This window comes from Peromyscus eremicus, chromosome 5 (assembly GCF_949786415.1).
Source record: "Peromyscus eremicus chromosome 5, PerEre_H2_v1, whole genome shotgun sequence".
Classification (NCBI taxonomy): domain Eukaryota; kingdom Metazoa; phylum Chordata; class Mammalia; order Rodentia; family Cricetidae; genus Peromyscus; species Peromyscus eremicus.
In genome coordinates, this window is record NC_081420.1 from 20163451 (window position 1) to 20175499 (window position 12049).

The following is a 12049-nucleotide window of genomic DNA, read 5'->3' on the forward strand; positions in this document are numbered from 1 at the left end:
AGCATGACCCTCAGATACCAACATGGCCTAAGGTGTGCCGAGACCCCAGGCGTCTATATGGCCTTTGGTCGTAACAGGAACTACGGACCTGGACATGGCCTTGGCATCAGCTTGGACCCGATCAACACCTGTGAGCCATGGGTAAACCCATAGAATTTTATAGATACTTCCCTGTGTTTAAATCAGATAGAAGACAAAATTATAAATAATGCATTTACAGAATTTTCTATATATTTCTTTGAAGATATTTTTTATATTGGGGGGGCAGGTGCCATAGCACCTGTGTGGCGCCAGAGGCCAGCACATGGGAGTTGGTTCTTTCTTTCACCTTGTGAGTTCCAGAGATTGAGCTCAAGTGTTAGCCTTGGTGGCCAAGCACCTTTCCCTCCTGAGCTACCTTGCCCACCCGTTATTATTTCTTGTGGGGTAGAATATTAACAAATTCTCTCAATTTTTGTTTGAAAACTTAATTTCTCCTTTTTAAAAGTATAGTTTAGCTGAATATAGAATTATTGGTTTGTATTGTTTTTCCTTTTGGCAGTTTGAGTACAATTCTCCCACTGGAACCTGGCGTCCATAGTTTGGTTAAAGTCTACTGTTACTCTCACTAGGTTAAATTACACTAATTGCTTAAAACAATAGTAACAGAGTTGTGCGGAAGTGACAACATGAAGGCATGAGACATGATGAGACTAGTAAAAAATAAAGTGTGAGGAGGTAAATAGGCTTTACATTACCAGAATGTGATAAAAACACATTTGAGAATGTAATATATGAAAGATACATTTTTAAATTTATAAGATTTAAAATTTACTAGTAGTCAAAATTTTTTTTTAAAAAAAAGATAAATGGAGCGGGGAGTAGATAGAACAGATACCAAGATAATAGGCATATATCTTTAAATATGCTAGTCTCTGGTATGCACTGTTGGGTGTAACTTAGTTAAAAATACTTAGGAATTAATAATTTGAAAATTTCTGTCTTGAAACATTGATCTGAAGAAATCTTCATGACTTAATTTTTATGAACATGTAGTACCACAACAATACATTTCTTGCTCGTGTAGGTAAGCAAATTTTACTCTCATTGAGTTTGAGCCTTTTCTACTACACAACCCCTTGAACATTTATCGACTGTTGAGGTGCTGTGTGCTATGAGCCAAACCCAGCTTGTGCTTGCAGACTTCCTTCTGCCAGATAACTTTCCTCCCATCACTTGACAGTAACTTTAAGCTGTGGTCTTGTGTCTTAGTCAGGGTTTCTATTGCTGTGAAGAGACACCTTGATTATGGCAACTCTTATAAAGGAAAACATTAAATTGGGGATGGCTTACAGTTCAGAGGCTTAGTCCATTATCATCTTGGTGGGTGGGCCATGGCAGCACACAGGCAGACATGGTTTTGGAGAAGGAACACAGTTCTACATCTGGATAGGCAAGCAGCAGGGAAAGAGAGACAAATGGGCCTAGCTGGAGCATTTGAAGCCTCAAAGTCCAGTGACACACTTTCCCCCACAAGGCCACACCTCCTAATAGTACCACTCCCTGTGAGCCTATGGGTGCCATTTTCATTCAAACCACCACACCCTGTGACACTTGCTTCTCACCTAAACATCAGGCTGTTTTCAAGATAAAGTCTAATTTATTGTATTTTATAATTTTAACACATGGAAAATCATGTTATTTTTTAACGTATGACAAAGGTTTTGCATGCCATATCCCTTTTTTTCCTGTAAGCCCTTTTAAAATTGTTTTTGTTTATATATATAGTGTTTTGCCTACGTTTGTGTTTGTGTACCATGTGCATGCAGTACTTGCAGAGGCCAGAAGTGTTGGATCCCATGGAAATGGATCAGTTGTAACTGCAGGTGCTGGACATTGAACCAAGGTCCTCTAGAAGAGCATCCAGTGCTCTGAAGCACTGGGGTTTCTCTTCAGTCCCAGCCCTTTAGTTTTTATTGTGTAGTTTCCTATAGTGTGATTAAGAACGCTTATCAAAGTATAGAAGTGATGATAATTGCTTTATTTCACATCCCATTTCCCGGTCCATCCTTTGATTCCTCTTCTTTTTTGATGTTTTTCAAAATAAGTAATAACTGATAATAACTGTCACAAGCATATCTTTAGCTGCAGTGGTTGGCTTTGTCAGCTTGACACATGGTCAAATAGGCAGCATATGTCTGTGTCTCTCCTGGTGGAATCTCAGGTAATAAGGTGGGTACAACACAGTGCCTTGTCTGTCGTAAACAACAACTGTTTGGGTTCTGCGTCGGTATCTCACTGCAGTTGTAATTTGCATTTTCGTAATGACTAATAGTGCAAAATGGCGTTCGTACCTGTGGATATTTGCAGTGAGAACAATAGTGATTTTTTCCCCCTACCTTATGGCTTTCTTTGTATTTAACTTACTTAAAAGTTTATTTTCTTTGAATCTATAATTTTTTGTCTTTCCAAGTTTGGGAGATTGTTGTGAACTATTTTTTCTGCTGCATTCTTTTCTCCTTGGTGCTCTGAGTTCTGTGTGTGTTAGATGTGTTGATACTACTCCAGGGACGTCTGCCCACTCATTTTCAGATCTGTGGTCAGTTTTACTTACATTGCCATCTTTAATCTGCTATTAAGCATATCGGGAAATATTCAAGTTATTTTTGGCTCTAGGATTTCCAGGATTTAGTTTATTTTAGTCTCTTCAGGCTGCTATAATAAACTACCTTACACTGGGTAATTTATTTTGTAAACAGCATATATTTTATTACTTAAAATTATGGATACTGAGGAGACAGAGACCAGGGCATCAGCAGTTTTGGTCTCTGGTGAGAGTTCTTTACTTTATAGATAGTGCTGTGTGTCCTCATTTGGTCAGGGTGGCTCTGTCCCTGGGGCATGGGTTTTACAGGCCCTAATCCCATTCCTAAAGGGAGAGTTTTTATGATCTAATCAACTCCCCAAAGGCCAGACCTCACGCATAACACCCCACTGGGAAGTACCTTTCAAATAGGAGAAAACAGAAACACTCAGGCCTCCCAGTTCCTGTTCATTTTTTTTTTCCTTCCTGAGACTTCCTGTCTTTCCTTTAAAACAAGCTATCTTCTTCCTTTTCATCCTGAGCACCTTAACAACTGCTTTGATTTCTGTGTGTGCTGATTCTCAACATCAGGGTGGTTGTCTCTTGAACAGATCATATTTTCAAGTCATTGTTAGTTATAGCTGGGAAACTGTGAATTATAGATTTTAAAATCTCAATAACATTTAGTCTCTGACCATTTTAGGGATGTGTTTTGTTCTTTTCTGTGCTGATAGTTTCTTTGGCCCATGCATTCATCTGTTTCTGCTGAAATACAGCCTTAAAACATTCTTTGGTAAGAGTCTGTGGGTAGTAAATGACTAGTTTTTAAATACCTTGATATACCTCCTCCTCCTCCTTCTTGCTGCTTTCCTTGGGCGTTAAGTTGGAGGCTGGCAGTTATTACATCAGTATTTTGACCTGGCTCCACCGTTAGCTTTTGTCATTGGTTGTTGAGAATGGATGGCCAGTGACAAGTGTCACTTGTTGGCTGGTGCCTCTCCTCCCTGGTAGCTTTTTACATTGTGTCTTTCATTGATTTTCGCAATGTATCCTAAATGTAAATTAATGTTTAACCGTTTTTTTTGTTTATTTATTTATTTATTTATTATGTATTCAGTGTTCTGCCTGCATGTATGCCTGCATGCCAGAAGAGGGCACCAGATCTCATTGTAGATGGTTGTGAGCCACCATGTGGTTGCTAGGAATTGAACTCAGGACCTCTGGAAGAGCAGCCAGTGCTCTTAACCTCTGAGCCATCTCTCCAGCCCATTAACCTTTTTAAATGGTATACATTTTCAGTTCAACAATATACTTTTTAATTCTGGAAAATTACTAAATAAATGATGTCAACAGAGAGTGATGGTCCACTGTTTGCTCCTTCCTTCCTTCCTTCCTTCCTTCCTTCCTTCCTTCCTTCCTTCCTTCCTTCCTTCCTTCCTTCCTTCCTAAAGTGATTATGATTCTCCTTTGACATGAAATTACCTATTTGCTAACAGGTTCATGAGGTGGGTCATAGGTCAGTGGGTAATAAAAAGCACATGTGCATGATTGGCAACTTGAGTCGGATCTCCTGAACCTTCAGTGGGAGGAGAGGACCAGTTGTGTGAAGTTTTCCTCTGACCTATACATGCACACCCTCTCACCCTACACTAATGGTCAATAAGTAAATGCTGCTATTCATTGAGTTGCATCACCCAGAATTCATGGGGCTGTTAATTTTGTTTTATATTTTAGAATTTTTTTTTTTTTTTTTTTTTTTTGGTTTTTTTGAGATAGGGTTTCTCTGTGTAGTTTTGTGCCTTTCCTGGATCTCGCTCTGTAGACCATACTGGCCTCGAACGCACAAAGATCTGCCTGCCTCTGCCTCCCTAGTGCTGGGATTAAAGGCGTGTGCCACCACCGCCCGGCATATTTTAGAATTTTACAACCCCATTTTAATTAGGAAGTTTAAATATTCATCTTTTTTCATCTATTTTCTGTGTGGATTAGCATTCTGATTTTTAATTTTTATTTGATTACAGTTTATACTTGTTCCTAAACCAGTGGTTCTCAAGTTATACTTATATACAGTTATACTTTAAAACAGTTCCTCATGTCGTGGTGGCCCCCAACCATAAAATTATTTTGTTGCTGCTTCATAACTGTAATTTGTTACTGTTATGAATCATAATGTAAATATCTGAAATATAGCCCCTGTGAAAGGGTCATTCAACCCTCCAAATGGGTCCCGACCCCCAGATTGAGAGCCACTGATCTAGAGTTCCTTTTGGAGTTTCTAGGTCTGCCTTGGGATAATTGGAGGAGCGTTCCTGATTTGGTGACTGATCTACTAATAACTGATCTAGATCCTTGTCCAGAATTTCCCTCGTTCTCTCTTGCCTTCTACCCAGACCATGGCATCTAATAAGCTCAGTTAACAGGTGGTATCCTGTTTTCACAACTTCATTCTACTATGAGAGAGGCGTGGTCCAATCTCTGTCATTATACAGTAGGCTTGATAAATGGCACTTGTGTTGACTGACTAGTTTGGGAACTAGAGGTACTTGGGAAGAAGGAACCTTAACTGAGAGATTGCCACCATCAGTTGGCTCATAGGCAGTTATTATTATTAACTAATTAATATTGATGTGAAAGGGACTACCTAGCCCACTTCCACTGGGGATGATCCCACCCCTGAGCAGGTGGTCCTGGGGTGTATAAGAAAGCAGATTGAGCAAGCTGTGGGAGAGCCAGGTCAGCATTTATTTCTCCATGGCTTCTGGCTTTGGTTCCTGCCCCAGCTTTCCTTTGTGATGGAGTATTCCCCGACGTGTAATATGAAATAAACCCTTTCTGCCTCAAGTTGGTTTAGGTCATAGTGTTTGTTGAGAGCAAATCAGGATGTCCCTGTTCTATAAGAAACTCGTAGGCACCTGAAGGGAGTACACACAGTCACAACCTGTGTTCTCCTGTGAGCTTGGGCTGGGACTGCTATCTGGAAACAGCACAGGGTGTGTGGGCTTTCTTACCAATCTACAGCCAGCCTCCAGTTGTTTCTTCCTGTTTTGTCACCCTGGCCTCACTCACAGCAGGCTCTTATGAGTAATATTCTTGGGAATTTTCATTAACTAAAAGTTATTAGCAGGGAATGGGCTTCTATTTACCTAAGCTTCGACTTTTCTTGGAATTCTATATTTGTATATGTAAACTTTAAAATCATTTTCTTCTGGATTAAGAAATTGGATTGGAATGTGCCTTGAAATGTACTATGTATACATGAAGAACAGTGGGTTGCATGACCTTTGGGGGTTGAATAGCCCTGTTACAGGGAAGACCATTGGAAAACACAGACATTTACATTATGAGTCATGAAGAAGTATGAAGTAGCAGTTATGAGGTAGCAACAAAAATAATTTTATGGTTAGAGGTCACCACAACATGAGGAAGTGTATTAAAGGGTCACAGCATTAGGAAGGTTGAGGATCGCCGTTTTAGAAAAATATTTATATGTTGTCAAGTTATCTAGATATGTGTTGTGCCTAGAGATTTGTTACATTGTTTTTGAGCTTTGCCACAAAACTTTTTTAATATTGTGTAGTTTTTGTGATTAATACATTGCTCCTGTTCTCAACTGACTATTGCTGGAAGTCAATTAAAATTGATTTCTTTAATATCCAGTTACTCTTATAAAATACCTAACTAATTTTAAATGCTTTGAAGAGTTTCTGTGGTTTTGTATGTATATAATGATTACCAATTACAAGTGAATACATTATCTTTTAGTGTTTTCCTGGTTATTTTTGTTTTATATTAGGCTTTCTAAGATCTCCAAAACAATGTTTAACTGTTACAAGCAGCTCATTGTTTCTGTTTGTAATGGAAATTACTTCACTGTGGTTCACGGTTATTGTTTTGTGTGGGGGTTGTATTGGAGTTGAGGAAAACAGAGTATTATATTTAATTTCCTTTTATTACTTTACTGGATGTTTTGTGAGGAGTGGTGGCTGAACATTATCAAATGACATTGGAAGTCATGATACAGTTGTAGTCAACTTGGATTTTTAACAAATTGGATTCAGTTTGCTGTTTTAGTTTTTGCACTTAGGAGATGTATTATATTTACTTGTTTTAAACCTTCCCAGCTTCTGTTGGTGTTTATAAGCTTTTGAAAATTGTGTATTATCCTAGAAAGTCTTTATTGTCAGCTTGATAAAGCCTAGAGTCATCTAGAATTTCCTAAATCAGATTGACCTGTGATTAGGTCTGTGGGAGTGTCTTGATTACAGCAAGCTTTTAAATTCAATGGGTCATCTAAAAAAAAAGAACAAGAGTAGAAAATGGCTTTGTTGGGGAGAGGAAGGAGATCAGTGGGGTGGAGCAAGACAGGAAAGAGTAAGGCCAATATTTCAAATAATTAAACACAAATGAATGTGTTCTAATGAAACTTATATATAATTAATATATACTACTGAAATCTTTTCATCTCTCTAAAACAGCCATTTAGGATTATAGTTTTTCAAAACAAATATAGAGGAACTTATGGGGGATATAGTAAATAACACAAAATAATGTTTCCAAAAGGAGTGAAACTTCAGAATCCCCCAAAATGGGATATGAATTCTTTTTTGGATAAGATGTCAAATTCATGCAAAATATTTGAAATTGTTAATAAGATTATACTAAAAATATACACTTTGATGTTTTTTGTTTTTTAGCATTGATTTGTTTTTTGTTTTGCTTTTGTTTGTTTTAATAATTTAACTTTATTTTATGTTCATTGGTGTGAGGGTGTGTCAGATCCCTACGAACTGGAGTTACAGACAGTTGTGAGCTGCCTTGTGGATACTAGGAACTGAACCTGGGTCCTCTGGAAGAGGAGCTAGTGCTCTTAACTGCTGAGTCATCTCTCCAGCCCCCACCTTGGGGTTTCTGTATGACAATTTTCTAAAACTGAGCAAACTGATAAAATCTAAACAAGGGACTTGAGGCTGCTAATTTATAAAATGTAGAACAAAATAATCTCCACAAAAGAAATACATAATAAAAGTTAACTATTAAAGATATGTGTTCTAATTTGTCTGATAAAATTCTCTGACCAAAAGCAACTTAAGGAGAGAAGAGTTTATTTGGTTTACACTTCCAGACCACAGTATCACTGAGAGAAGTAAGAGCAGGAGTCATGAAGGGACACTGCTTGCTGGCTCAGTATTTCAAGCTCCTGTTTAGCTAGCTTTCTTATATAGCTCAGGACCTCCTGCCTAGAGCTAGTATGATATTGCCCACACCTGTCATCAATTATCAGTGCAGCAGTTATCATGCTGTATCACTGAAGAAAATGTTTCCCAGGCTGTTGAGATAGTGCAGTGGGGAAAATTCAGACTCTCCAAGCATGAAGGCCTGCTTGAGATCCCCACCTAGATATGGTGGCTTTTGTCTGTCACTCCTTGTGGTAGGGTTCTGGTAAAGGTGGATCCTGGGTTCACTGTCCAACCACTCTAGTTAAAATGGCATCCTCTAAGTTCAGTGAGAGACCCTGTTTGGGAAAACGGAGATGAAGGCAGCTTCACTTGCCTTCAGTAAACATTCTGACTGAAAATAGACTCTAAAGAGTAGTTTGATTTGCATTTCCCTCATGGCTAAGAACTTTAAACACTTTGTAAGTATTTATTGGCGTTTAGTACTTCTTTTGACAACTGTGTTCAATTACATAGCACATTTTTTTTGGTTGTTTGACTTATTGTGATTTTAGTCTTTATATATTCCAGTTATTTAATCTATTGGATTATAGCTGGCAGTGATTCATTATGTAGATTGCTCAATTAACTGTTTTCTTTGCTGTGTGGAGACTTTTTTTTTTTAAGTTTCATGAGGTCCATTTGTCTTTGCTGGCATTATTTTCCAGGTGTCTGGAGTCCTATTTGGAAAGTCCTTGCCTTAGCCAGTGTCTTGAAGTATTTGATCTACTTTTTCCTTAAGCAGTTGCAGAGTTTCAGGTCTTGTGTTAAGGTCTTTGATATAGTTGGGGTTGATTTTTGTGCATAGTGAGAATAAGCATTTAGTTTCACTCCTCTCCATGTAGACATCCAGTTTACTAAGGCCGTTTGTTAAAGAGACTGTCTTTTCTGCTTTGGGTATTTTTGTAAAAACAGACACAACAAAAACCAGGTGGCTGTAGCTGCATGACTTTGTGGCTGGGTCTCCCATCTATGGCTGTGATGTGGGTGTCTGTTGTTGTTATTGCTGTCTTACTTAGTACCATGCCGCTGCTTTCCTAAGGCTCTGTCTGTAAGTGAAAATCAGCTGCAGTGATAGCACCAGCATTACTTTCACTCAGGATTGTTTGAATGTCTGTCTGAATGACTTTACACTTTGCTAGGACCGAATGAATACCTAGCAAAAGCAGCTTCGGGAAGGGAGGATATGTTTTGGTTCTGAGTTCAAGGTTATAACCCTCTCCTGGTGAAGTCATGGCAGCGGGAACTGGCGGTGCCTGCTGAAATTGCATTCACAGTTAGGAAACAGAAAAAGATAATTGAATACTCAGTTCTCTTTCTTGTTTTTATTCAGTCTAGGACCCCAGCCGATGGAACAGTCCCACCCAAAATCTAGATAATCCCTCATAAGTATACTCCATTGTCTAAGCAGTGCTAGACCAATCAGTTGAAAATAACAAAGACCACTCTGAGTGAGGTCTTTTTAATGTTGTTTTGTCATCATTGTACCACATGCTTGCCTGGTGCCCATGGAGGCCAAAAGAGGGCATAGGATCGCCTAGAACTGGAGATACACACAGTTGTGAACTGCCATACGGGTGTTGGGAATTGAACCTGGATCCTCCCAGTGCTCTTAACTGCTGAGCCATCTCCAGCCCTTGAGTGAAATCCTTTGAATTTTTGAATGAAATTTAAGATAGATTTTTTTTTCAATTTCTATGAAGAGTGGCATTGGAATTTTGATGGGATTTGTGTTGAATCTCTAGATTATTTTGATTAGGAGAGTCATTTTACAGAATTATTTCAGTCCCTAAGTATGGAAAGTTGTTCTATCTTCTCATGTTTTCAGTTTTGAATGTTTGAAAGTTTCCTGGGTTGATGAAATGGCTCCTCAAGTAAGGGTGCTTGCTGACAAGCCTAAATACCTGAGTTCATTACGAGAGAGCCAACTCGTACGTGTTGTCTTTTAACATCTACCTGCACACACACAGATGCAGAAACCATAAATGAGTAGAGCTCTTTACTTTGATTAGTCTTTTTTTCAAGGTGTGTGTATGTGTGTGTGTGTGTATTCACCTTGGCTGTGAGTGGGATTCTTTCCTTGATAGCTTTCTTGGTATATAGGAAGGCTTCTTGGCTTTGTATATTAATTTTGTATCTTGCCAACTTTCCAGAGTTGTCAGTTCTAAGTTTTCTGGTGGAGGCTTTAGGGTCTCTTATATTTAGAATCATATACTCTGCAAGTCAGGATTGACTTCTTCCTTATCTGTGTCCATTTTGTGTAATTTTTGTCTTACTCTCTAGCTAAGACTCCCAGTACCTTATTAAGAGTGAGTTGAAGCCGGGCGGTGGTAGAGCACACCTTTAATCCCAGCAATCGGGAGGCAGACAAGGCGGATCTCTGTGAGTTCGAGGCCAGCCTGGTCTACAAAGTGAGTTCCAGGAAAGGCACAAAACTACACAGAGAAACCCTGTCTCTAAAAACAAAAATAAGAGTGAGTTGAGAAGAGGATAGCTTTGTCTTGCTCTTGGTTTTAGTGGAAATGCTTTTGTCTTCTCCATTTAGTGTAATGTCTGTAGGTTTATCATACGTAGTGTTCAGTATGTGGAGTTACATTCTTTATACTCTGTTTCCTCAAGACTATTATCATGAAACAGCACTTTCAAAAGCCTTTTCTGCATTTTTTGGGATGACCATGTGATTTCTGTCCTTGTCCTTTTATATAGTCTGTACTGTTTATTTTAACCTACCATCCCAGTGTCTCTGGAATTAAGCCAACTTGATCATGATGATAATCTCAATCAGTGTTTTCTCAATTCAGTTTGCAAATATTTTGCTGAGTTGATTTTTTTTTCTCCCATCCCTCCCCTCTACTTTTTTGTACCTTTGTTTTCTTATTGTTCTGTTACTGTGAAGACATCATGACCAAGGCAACTCATAGAAAAGCATTTGCTTACAGTTTTGGAAGTTGGTCCATTATCATCATGGCAGGAGTATGGTGGCACACATGGTGCTGGAGGAGTAGCTGAGAATTTAATATCCTGATCCACAAGCAGGCAAGCAGAGGCGAGACTGGGCCTGGCATAGGCTTCTAAAATCTCAAAGCCCATCCCCAGTGACAAACCTCTGCCAACAAGGCCTTACTTTAAATCCTTCTGATCCTTTCAAGGAGTTCCACTCCCTGGTGACTAAGCATTCAAGTGTATGAGCCTATTGGGGCCATTCTTCTTCAAACACCACATATATCCATCAGAGAGATTGGTCTATAGTTCTATTTTGTTTTTAATGTCTTTATCTGGTACTGGTGTCAGAATTAATACTGGCTTTATAAAAATAATTTGGTAGTGTTCTGTCCCTTTTTCTTTTATGGAAACATTTAGGATACTTTGGTGTTTTGTTTCTGAAGTTCCTACAGAATCCAGTAGTCAGTTTATTTGGACTTGGACTTTGATTAGTTAGGAGATTTTTTTTTAACTAAGAAATTGTGACATTTATTTACAGGGATGGTGTGTAATGGTCAGAATAGTTTGTGGGGAGTTAGCTCCTTATTCCTTTGTGTGAGTCCCAGCAGCTTTACCTGGTGAGACATCTCACTGTTTTTAAATTGCTGTTTCTGTCACACTACTTCTTATAGATCTGTTTGAAATATTCATACATGTGTAGAAGAAATTATTCCATTTCTTTTAGGTTTTCTAATTTAGTGGACTGTATATAATGTTTTTAAGGTTTGTCTTTGTAATTTTCTGAACTATATTAGTATATGTTTTAAAGGCTTCCTTTTCATCTCTGATTTTTAAAACTGGGCCCCCCTTTTTTTGTTGTTGTTAATTTGGCCAAGGGTTAACAGATTTTAATCTTTTCAAAGAAGTAACTTGGTGTCATTAATAATGTGTATTATCATTAGTTTCTAATTCATTAATTTCAGCCCTGATCTTATTTCTTTCCTTCTACTGATGGTAGGTTTTCCCAAAGCCCTAAGGTTATATCATGAAGTTATTTGAAATCTTTCAGATTTCTTGTTGGCACTTAGAATGTAGTATTGGCACTTTGTGTATATGGAGGTCAGAGAACAACTTCGGAAAGGCAGTTTTCTCCTTCTCCTTCATGGGTCCTGAAGATTGAACTCAGGTTACCAAGCTTGGCCATGGGGTCATCTCACCTCCTGAACCATCTCCAGCCCTTACGACTGTTTTTAATATCTTTATGAGGGATTGCTGTAGTTTGCTGAGAATCTAGGTTTTATTGCTGGTTAGTAATGCTCTTTGTTGCTATGGAATATATTGTAATAACATT

General features: G+C 38.4%; 1 protein-coding gene across 1 annotated transcript in view; it reads left to right on the top strand.

Moving 5' to 3' along the window:
- Positions 1-12049, top strand: part of Ranbp9 (RAN binding protein 9) — a 94291-nt gene that overhangs the window by 40431 nt on the left and 41811 nt on the right. The gene's annotated exons all lie outside the window — the stretch shown is intronic.